At 39.1% G+C, this 11,259-nt stretch overlaps 2 long non-coding RNA genes and 1 other non-coding gene across 3 annotated transcripts; 1 reads left to right on the top strand and 2 right to left on the bottom strand.

Moving 5' to 3' along the window:
• Positions 1–5,532: 5,532 nt before the first annotated feature.
• On the bottom strand, positions 5,533–6,615 carry LOC121740781. Its single transcript, XR_006037668.1, has 3 exons — positions 6,424–6,615; positions 6,283–6,339; positions 5,533–5,812 (listed from the first exon to the last, which is right to left on the bottom strand). It is a non-coding gene; the product is annotated as an uncharacterized LOC121740781 (long non-coding RNA).
• A 746-nt stretch (positions 6,616–7,361) lies between these two features.
• LOC121740780 lies at positions 7,362–9,007 on the top strand. The gene is made up of 3 exons (XR_006037667.1): positions 7,362–7,575; positions 7,961–8,049; positions 8,699–9,007. It is a non-coding gene; the product is annotated as an uncharacterized LOC121740780 (long non-coding RNA).
• A 1,563-nt stretch (positions 9,008–10,570) lies between these two features.
• LOC121742804 lies at positions 10,571–10,677 on the bottom strand. Its single transcript, XR_006038140.1, has one exon. It is a non-coding gene; the product is annotated as a small nucleolar RNA R71 (small nucleolar RNA).
• Positions 10,678–11,259: the final 582 nt, after the last annotated feature.

Raw genomic sequence — 11,259 nt, 5'->3', positions numbered from 1 at the left:
CAACTCTTCTGCTCTCCTCGTAGTCGTGGGATGCTTTGGAGAGCTCCACGGAGACGAGCTTGGCTCTCTGAAGATGAACAAGGAAAAAACTCAACAGAATGGCCATCAAAAAATGGGGAAAAGAAGCCAAGTCAGAAAGCTTACCTCCACAAAATTCGTCGGCCATTGAAAAGGCTCAGGGACGTGTTCCGGGATGTCTGCAACCACCTCGGAGATGACCAGGTCTTTCCCCGGCACTCTTGGGGACTCATGAAATTTCCCCTTCCCTTTAGCCGAACACGACTCCGGCACTTTCGGATCCGAAGAAGAGGTTTTTTGCCTCTTCGGATTCTTCTCGGCTTCAGACGCCGAGCGAGGGGCTCTCTGCCTCTCCGGCTCCACAAGCTCGGAGGACTTTCGGATAGCCTTATTCAGCAAGTTCACTGTCAAAAAACAACAAAGTCAGATTTTCTTCGTTAAAGCAGTAGAGCATAAAGATAAAGAGAAATCCTCACCCTCGGCCTCTTCGTCCGAAGACGAGATGTCGAACACGACGTCGCCCTTGACGAGCTCAGACTCCGTGTATTGTTTCCTAACTATGGGAATCTTGTTGAGCTCGCCATCGAGCTCGTCCAACGGTTCAGGCCGAGGATGACGGATAACGGACTTCGGCCCTCTCCAGGGAAAACTAGGAGCCGCGGTCCTATCATAGTAGAAGAAGCGGTTTTTGCCACTTCGGCCACTTCGTTTTACAAAAGGCCCTAAAGGGCTGTACAGGGATCAAGTAAAACCAAGACCCCTTCCTCTTAAATTGAAAGAATTTAAGGATCGCCTTCAAAGACAAATCCCTTCCTAACTTACGGAGTTCGGCAGCGAAGGCCGACAAGTGCCTCCAAGAGTTCGGAGTCACCTGGCCTAAAGGAAGCTGAAAAAAAATCTAGTAAATCTATAAAGGCAGAAGGGAGGGGGAAACGAAGCCCGCATTCTAAGCTGGCCTCGTACACGGTGGCGTAACCTCCGGCGGGGAGTCAGCCCTATGATCACCGTCAGGTACCACCGCCTTCCCCCCAGGAAAAAAAGTATTTTTCGGGTAGGGATATTACAGTATCCTTACTCAAAATACTATGGAAATACTCTACGGTCTTCTCCCCGGACTCTTTCCGGCCAGAAGACCCCTTACCGCCTCTCCTACCGCTACCCGACTCCGAAGAAGAAGAAGAAGACATTTTTCTTACTTTTTGAAGGTGAAGAAAGTCTGAAGAAATTCTTGAAAGCGGAGAGAGAATTTTCGCAAAAAAGAGAGAGTGCAGAAGAAGCAGTCGCAAAAGTGCTTCAATGATGAAGAAAGGAGGTATTTATCAGATTCGGCGAAGATTTCAAAATTGTCGCACCGTTTCGAATCCCACCTTTTCAGGATTCAACGGCCGGATTTTACTGTCGCATTTAATGCGGCCACGCGCAAGGCACGTCCCCTGACGTCAGCCTCCCCCGTACCTTTATCAAAATGCCGAAGTGTCTCGCTTCGCCGAAGTGATTCACTCGCTTTTCGGGGGGGGGGGTAGTGATGGGGTACGAACTAAACCCTAGTGGCAAGCCCAATAGCAGTGACGGCCCATCAGCCCAAAGCCCCAGGAAGAGTGTCAGTTCGGCATTACCAAAGAGTTCGGTCCCAGCTTACAGCTCGGTAGCCGACCAATCAAGCTCTACTTCTTAGATCGGCAAAGCTGATCGGCAAAGTTCAGCAGTTCGGTCTCAGTATTCGACCGAACTGGGAGATAATGGACCCATGCAGGATCTCCACGACTTCCGTTACACCCACGATCTATTTAGTGGTGTTAAGCAGTTATTAAGCAGTTATTACCCTTCCACGATCTAGTTAGTGGGGCTGCAAACCACGATCTTAATTCGATGTATAAATAGGACTTAGATCAGATAGACAGGGTTAAGCTCTCTAGAGATAAAATACCATATAGCAAGTCTGTGTTGTAAGCTGTAATCCCAGATCAAGCAATACAATCTTGCCCTCCCTTCTTCCCGTGGACGTAGATTTACTTCAGTAAATCGAACCACGTAAATTCTTTGTGTCGTAGTCTTTATTCTCTACCAGCATTTACTAACATCAGAAATTCGCGGATCCATCACCCAGCATTCGGAACCGAGTTTGACCGATGTTGATTTCTGTTTCGTTGACTCACACACGGCGGCGGAGAGCGGTGGTGGAGGCGAGCAGGAGGAAGAGGAGGAGGAGGAGATTGTTATCACGGAGGAGGAATTCGATAAGGGTTCAGTGAGGAGGTTTGTGAGTTTTGTTGGAGATAGGATATGGAGGATTTGGGGTTAATTTTTTTTTTTAAACACTAATTTCAAAGCTTGGTTTGATTTTGTTGATGCTTTTGATTTAGCAATCAATTCTGTTTTTGGCCTGTGTAGGTGTAGCACTTCATCCTCATCTGCAAAGTAAATTAATATCAGTAGCCTTACCTTAATTAATGCCTCTCTTTAATAAATGTTCAGATTGAGAAATTTGCAATGCTTTTGGTTCCCAATTTTCATCCAATCCATATCGTCTCCTTCTTGGTTGGAATTTTATCAAGTTGAGTGACATATTCTTGTTGCCTTCTCGCTATCATCTCTAGAGGTCACCAAACCGAACCGGCCCGGCTGAACTGGCCTGGAACCGTCACCGGCGGTTCGGAACCGTGAACCGGAACCGCGGAGACGGTTCGGAACCGGGACAAGGTTCGGCGGTTCCGACAGGCCGGTTCAGGGTGTCAAGAAATGAAGAACCGTAACCGGCGGTTCGAAACCGCCGGTTCCGACAGCTTTTCAGGCGGCAGGCGGTGGCAGGGCGGTGACAGGCGTAGGGGTGCAGAAACCGGCGGTTCCACATATGATTGTTTGAACTCTATTTGGAGCATATAGATTATTTGATTGATTTTTTAAGACTTATCCTGTTGCTGATTTATATCTATCGCATGCATGTTGGGAGCAAAGCATGAGTTTGTTTAAATTGTTTAAAGGTTTCAAAAATGCGACTGTTGAGTTATCAGGTGTGTATTATTGCACATCTGTTCGTGTTTTAGAACATTGCATGTGTATATCACTTGGTTTTAAGACGACTATGAAAATTCCGTTGCAAATCCTTAGTTGATGTGTGTTTTATATTATATGATTGACAAATGGCTTAAGTATTTCAGTGAGATTCCAACGGTGTTTTTGATTGCAAAGGTTTTGGATCCGAAATGAAAATTAGTCGGTACCTTGAAGATTTTAGAATTTTATTACAACAATTTGAGTTCTATTGATCTTCAACCACTTCGTTCTTTGCAATTTGACACCAATGACAATGAGGACAACAACATACGTTTGTCCGAAACATTTCAAATAAACCTCCCCAATCTCTCCGTCATCAAACATGCATTTGAGTTCGACTTGCGGACTCTCTTTGCCGAATACGAAGCCAAGTACAACAGTACCCACCAAGTGAGACAACGACCCACCCCTCAACAACCACAGAGTTTTGGGTTCTTTCAAGATGATGACCCCGACGCACAATCCCTGTTGGCCGACCTATACGGTTACACCACCAGCGGCAGTTCGTCGGCAAGGACGGTAAGTGAGTTAGATTTATATTTTGACTCACGCTTTTCTTTGAATGAAGATGAAGGTCCCGCTCCCAACCAAATCGACGTCCTCGATTGGTGGGGAACACATGAGAAAGATTTTCTCATACTTGCATCAATGGCCAAGGAGATTTTTTCAATTCCGGCTTCCACTGTAGCCGTTGAGTCCGCTTTTAGTATTGGAGGCAACGTCTTGGACGATAGAAGAAGTAGACTATCCGCCCAAAATATGGAAGCCACCATGTTACTTGACGATTTGTGTTCGGCTGACATTAGAGACCAAGAGCTAGATTGGAACACCCAAGTACAAACCGATCAAGACTACTACCCCGACGAAGAAGAACAACAACAACAAGAATGAAGTGGAGTGGGAGGTCTACCGCCGATTGCCGAATAGGTAAGTAAGGTAAGAGAACTACGTGGACTTTGATTCCATAATGTAATTGAGCATTAAGAATACGTAGGCAACCCAACTTAAATTTTAAATTTAAGTTGGGCTCAAGTCATTTTCCTTTATTTCTTTTTTTTTCAATTGTTTCAACTTTAAAATATACAAATACAATTATATAATTGTATTTGTATATACTCTAATTAGTGAAGAAGACTTCTCTATAAGACTAAATCCGGGAGACTTTTGACAATTCTACTATGATTGTTGATGATTATATTAAACTCAACAATTAAGGTTGAATTGCTAAAGGTATCCTCAATTTAGTTATTTAGAAACATCTCATTCGTCGACTAAGAGTATATATATATATAGGTGTGTGATCAAATACTAACTTCTTATAGTAATAACTAATACCTACATATCAATATTGTATGTTAAAAATATCAACACAAAGATATAAATTTATCAATATTTATTGTGTTGATAAATTATGTCTTTATATTGATATTTAAATTTACATGTTGTATTGATATAATTATGTCTTTGTGTTGATAATTTTAATACATAGTATTGATAGGTATTAGTTATTACTGTAAATAGTTAGCACCCTAGTCCAACCCTATATATATATATATATATATATATATATATATATATATATATATATATATATATAGGATTTTGATCCAAACAAGAATCCATTTAAACAAAGAAATACAGGCCAATTTTCAGCCGTAGGATTAGGCGAGATGATCTTGAGATTAAAAGATCTAATGGCCCATTTAATTCCCTAAATATTATTATTTTATTCACTAAATATTCATTAAGGTTAATAAAGTCATTAGCTATTTCTCTATTGTTATGCCATCTCCTATAATCTTGCCTACATTTATTTCGGCCAACAAATCACACGCATGAGTTAACAGTTTATTTTCCTCAACTTCTTCTTCTTCTTCCTATCTTCATCTTCTTCAACCGATCTACCATCAAACTTCCATCATACTTTTTTCCATGAAGATTTATTATTTGTGATTTAATATTCGTCGATGTCGTGTTCCAGATTAATCCGTTCCATTCTCAATTTTATATATCATCGTCGTTAGCAGATTCCAACTCCAATCGTGTTCCAGATTAATCAGTTCCATTTCCAATTCTGTATCATCGTCATTAAGTTGTTGGCATACAAAACAGTAGTTTTATGGCATGACTTGAATATTGGATTATTATGACCCAATATACCCACATATTTTCATGACTCAAAACGTCGTTTAGCATGACCCAAAAGCATAACTATTGTTTTTAGTTATTGTGTTTGCATTCTTCTGTCTTGCTAGCTTTTTTAATATGTTTAAAACATGATTACAATCGCGTATTTGGTTTTTAAATATGTTCAGAACACGAGAATATTCTTCGGTCGTACTTCCAATAAGTTTGTTTCATGCGAACATTTCGATCAAATTGTATGAGGCATGCTGGTACTGAGTAGTTTTACGTCATGCCTCCAATGTTGGTATATTATGACACAAATTAACCTAACAATTCTATAACTCAAATATTGATTTATTGTGACCCAATGTATCGAGTAATATTCATCGCATGGGCTATCGTCTACAAAAAACAAGAGGAAAGCATTCAAAAGTCATTGACCCTCTCTTTCACCCATGTAGACTTCAAGGTGTCTAAGCAAATAAACCCTGTTGTCATCAACATTGTCTGTCGTTGTCCAACTCATTTTCAACCTCTGAATAGGTGCGTTGATCACTGATTTGCATTGATTGTGACAACCAATCATTGTTAAATACTTACAAAAGAACGTCCTCTGCAAAACATGGGTTGCAAATATTAGTACGACCAAACAATACATTAACAATAACCAAAAACATCAACTATGCTATTGGGTCATACTAATAATATATTTTAGTCATGGAAACATATGGTTAAATTGGGTAATAATAAGCTGGAACTAGGTTATACGACCAAAGTATACGCTACCAATAACCAAAAACATTAGATATATTTTTGGGTCATACTAAACGGGGATTTCAGTCATAGAAACATTTGGTTAAATTGGGGCATAATAAGCTGGCACTGGGTCATACGACCGACGAATACACTAATAATAACCAAAATCGTCAACTACGATTTTTGGGTCATACTAAACGAAAACTTGAGCCATTGAAGAGGTTTGACCTTTTGCTTATGGAACAAAAAACCACAATTAAATACCAAAGTTCCAAAATCGAAACAAAACTACATGCATCCAAATCCCAGAAAATGAAATCGACATACATTTCGGTGCTTTAGGGATCCGCAAAATCTTCTTCTTCACGTTCGTTCTCTGATACACTACGTGCCGAACAACCAATTAAAGTGACAATTTTGCCTGATTTAGTCAAATTTAAGTCAAGCGTTGAACAAAATCTTACTAACTTTTTCCGTCATGACTAGCAGATCCAGATGCTCGAGTGTCCACCATTGTTGAAGTAGGCTTTTGGTTCACCGTCTTCCAAAATCGTGGAGGATTCGATTTTCTGGTGGAGACAACGATTTTGTGGAGGAGACGACGGTTTTGAGGTGGAGACGCTTTGATTTGGAGAAGGGTTTTTGTTGATTTGGAGAAGGGTTTTTGTTGATTTGGTGGTAAAGTAGGTTTTGGTTCCCTTTCTCCGTCGATTTTCTGGAGTAAGAATAGGGTTTTTGAGGAGGCGACATTTTTGTGGAGGAGAAGACGAATCTGTGGAGGAGACGACGATTTTGAGGGGCCGAGACGATTTTTTGTTGAATGATTTTTTGTTGATTTGGTGGTAGAAGAAGAAGATTTGAGGGAGATTGGAGAGTTTTTGTTGAAAGAGAGTGAAATAGAATGGAACGTGTGCAGTAATTACTCCCAATCCCAATTAATCAGGGCCTAAAAACGGAACGACAGTTATTAATATTTTTGTTTCCTAAATTACCCCTAACATGACATAGATCGGCCTTATTATGACCCATATAAAACGAGGAGTCACTCCAGATCTTAGCCATTAATCTCCAGATCTGACGGTCTAGATATGGTCTGTATTTCTATACTTAAGGACTGATTTTGGTAGATGAAGACCCTATATATATATATATATATATATATATATATATATATATATATATATATATATATATACTTTTGCCCCTAAGTGTCTATTTCCTTCTTAATCTCATCCACTAGATTGAGGGAATGGATGGATTAGATTAAATTGGGTAAACTGATCCGTGTTGCATTATTTGTACTAATATGTGCATTATAAGGGTATAAGAGTAAAAACGTATTGGCTGTAACGCGTTTCAAAACAGAAGGTCCTATAATTAAGCGGGATTTTCTGAAACCTTTCGTCTACCCTCTCATTCCATCCCATCAACCCCACAATCAACACCATTCTCCACCGTTTCTAAACTGCCAAAAACCCTAGCCGTCGCTCTAACCCCCGATTTTCACCCTTTCTCACTGCAAAAAGCATCGTAGGTCGCCGATTCACAGGTTTGAAGTACCGATTTCTAGTTTCGCGCGCGACAATTGATTGTCTGAAGTTCCGATTTTCGTTTTTGAAGGTGGGTTTTTGAAGTTCCGATTTTTGGGTAAAAACACTTGTAAGGGTCGTTTTTTGACAATTTCTGAACCGCATAGTCATCGATTTACTTCGTTCTTCAATAATGCACGAATTTTATGGATCAATTTTTCTGGAAAAAAATGAAATCGTATGCGTGTGAACTAGGGTTCGGTCAATTAGTTAATTTTATAGTTTATTGTTGATTTGTATGTGGTAAATGTCTGATTATGTTTGTTTTGGTTTCTGGATATTGTCGAGTTTGTTCGGTTTAGATTGGTTTCTGGCAATTTTCGAATTTGTGTTCAGTGTGTGATCGATTCTTTCCATTATTGACGATTTGGTTGATTATTGTGTAATATCTCTGATTTTGGTCTAACTGGATGTAGGAATTGAACTGATTTCGTTGCTGTGTACTACAAAACATCAATGACGAAGTGAGGAAGACCATTCAAGAGTCAACCAACACAGTCAAAAGGTTTCATAATTGTTTCCCATGTTCTGATGCATTTTTCGTTGTGTTTGCTACATTATTGATGAGAAAACGTGCATTGTAACTTTGTATCCATGGATAAAGGATGCATTATTGTCATTGTTGTGTGTTTCATGAATTGGTGTGCATATGAAACGATTGGTGCACAATGAGAGGAAACATTATTTGTTGGCTGTGTGTAATCTAAATGGATGATTTCAATTGAATTGATGCATTATTTCTTCATTCTATATACGGATTAGTACAGTAGGAAATAGACAACATCAAGTATTTACATTATTTGGATAATACTGTGCATTATTCAGTTTAAAATGTACATTATTGAGTAATGGATGTTATGTTTTGAAGTAAAACCTAATCTGTACTGGTTTTAAGTTTGAATCTTTGCATTATTTACCAAATTTTTATCATTATATTTTTACATTATTATTCGCTTAACATGCATTATTATGATGATATTATGCATTACAAAGTACAAATTTTACATTATTGAGAATATGTGTATATCAATGCATCGGGTAAATATGTTTTTATTCATTAGCCCCTCATGTGTTAACATGAATATGCAAGATTTTAAGCATTATAGAATACTAATGGAATACATGTCTGTTTTTATTTTTTTTGTTTTGGTCAGCAATTAAGCAACGTCTCGTTGATTTCGATGAAGCAGTAGATGATGTAATTCCAATTGCATTAGCACAGAAGCTTCGGCACAGATTAGCCGAGGACAAACCAGATTAGCCGACTTGTTGGCTTGCTCGTTTTGGAACAATATTAAGTGTTATGAAGTGATGTGAATCAAATGATACAAATTATACTCCAAGTTTTCTCCTATTTTGTATATTTAAATCATCTATAAATTGATCATTAAGGTTTGATTATTATATATTAGTTGATAGATGTACATGTGGAGTGACTACAATGAGCCAAAGCGGTGGGGTCTGATTCAAAGTGTTTTTTGTCTATCAAGATGACGTCCAAATTCGTGTATCTTACCACCTTTATCTTTGTCTTTGAAATAGCTTCGCGTGGGTACCTTGTACGCCTCAATTGGAGCTTGGATGAAGAAGTTATGATAATTTGATGAAAGCTGCGCGGAGCAGTGCAAAAACGCCCGGGGTGGCATAAAAAACGCCCGAGTCGGGCGTTTTCACCATAAAAAACATCCGGGGACAGTGGAAACGCCTGGGTTAGCCCCATTTTGCCCGGGTCGGGTGTTTTTCTCGGAAACTGCTGAATTTTAGGTTTCAAATTGGTTTCTGGAGCGGTTTTGGGGACATTCAGACATATTCAGACACGAGAAAAGAAAGAGGGAAAGAGAGAAAGAGAGGAGGAAGAAGAAAAAGAAGAAATTCCGGCCAACATTCCAACGATCCATCTCCAAATCCCAATTCTACTCACCGAGAGCATGTTTCCTATGGTTTTTGTTGCAAATTCCACCATGTGTTTAGGCTACTCTATGTTACTCCAAGTTGTAATCTAGGCTTTGTGGATGTTTCTACACCATTGAATTCATGTGTTTGTTACCAACAATGTGCTCAATGTTTATACACTATGTTTTTGGCTAGTAATGTAGTGCTGTTCTTTCCTTTGCTATTGTCTCTTTAACATAGTTTAGGAATGTTTGATTGTTGGTATGCTATTGAATTAGAATTGTTTAGAGGATAATTTGATAGTGGATTAAGTAGGTGCTTTATAGTAGATGTTTATTTCTCCAGCGCTTCCGCAGGAGTTTATAAACCTTGAAGATTGGTTCATAGGTTATGTGTTCAGCTAATTGTGAACTACGCATCGTGTACATGTTCAATGTATGTGATAAGGTTGATGTTTTAATCCCTTCATATGTTTCGTTGTTATGGGTGTAAAACAATACAAACCTAGTGAGCAACTTGGAGTGGCATATTTTCTCATTTGAATAGTCTTTCTTTAGTTTAACTGTAGCTTTATTTTGTCATTAACTTTCAGAAATCAAAAATCAAATCTTTGTATTCTTTTATATGCTCTTAAGTGTAAACAAACTTTACCTCCCTGTGGATCGACACTTGAAATACTACTACGACACTATAATCTTGCAGTATTGTAGTATTATTAGAGTTAATTAGAGTTAATTAATTAAATTTGATAATCTTGCAATAACAATGCTCCTCCTATGGGAAGGTTTGGAGATATCCTTAGATCGGGAGTTGAACACCCGGGGGAGTTTGCATATGCAAATTACAATTTCAACATTCCACCACACTATATCAGTTTGGTGAATGGAGGAAATCTCTTTCATGGTCGTGAAGATGAAGACCCAATGAGCCATTTGAATGCCTTCTATGAGTTGATAAATTCTCACCGACCGCCAAATGTAGAGCATCATCGGATTAAAAGAGCCTTATTTCCTTTCTCATTGAGAGAGAAAGCAAGAGAATGGTACGACTCACTACCAGGCTACAACATTGCAACCTTTGGAGAATTGAAGTCGAAGTTTCTCTTGGAGTATAATTCTCCAATGAAGATAGAAAAGTTGAGAGATGAGATCACTTCATTCAGGAAGAAATATGATGAGTCATTTGCCGAAGCTTGGAAGAGATTTATAGACTTGCTAAGGAAATGCCCAAGTCATGGTCTAGCCCCGGGGCATGATCTTTTGAAGTTCTACAAGGGACTCAATCATGAAGGCACAAGCTTGGTTACTGCAGGTTCAAGTGGAAACTTGGACGATTTGACCCATGATGAGACGAGGACACTATTTCAGAGATTGGAAAACAATCAAAGGAATTGACATAATCCAAGAAAGGTGGGCGCATGAGATACATTTGGTGCTACTAAGGAGTCGGAGAGAGTATCAGCTATAGATGCTCAAATGGCTGATTTTAGTACTCAAATATCTTCAATGACGAAAGCTGTCAAATCCTTGCAATTGACTCCCAAACCTAAAGCTACGCCTGTGATGAAGTGTGGAGTGTGCCAAGGAGGACATTATACAGATCAATGTCTTAGTTTGCAAGGAGCACCAGTGGAAGATGTAAATTATATTGGTAACCGCCAAGGTTTTAGCCAAGGAGGTCAATACAATAACAATCATCAGAACTGGAAGCCTCAACAACAACAAGGGAATTGGAACCAATCAAGTTCAAGCAACAATGCTGGTACTCAATGGAGGAACAACACTCAACCTCCGGGTTTTGAGAAGAAGTTATCACATGAAGA

The sequence above is a fragment of the Salvia splendens genome, chromosome 7 (genome assembly GCF_004379255.2).
Source record: "Salvia splendens isolate huo1 chromosome 7, SspV2, whole genome shotgun sequence".
Lineage (NCBI taxonomy): Eukaryota > Viridiplantae > Streptophyta > Magnoliopsida > Lamiales > Lamiaceae > Salvia > Salvia splendens.
This window is presented reverse-complemented; position numbering and strand designations above follow the sequence as displayed.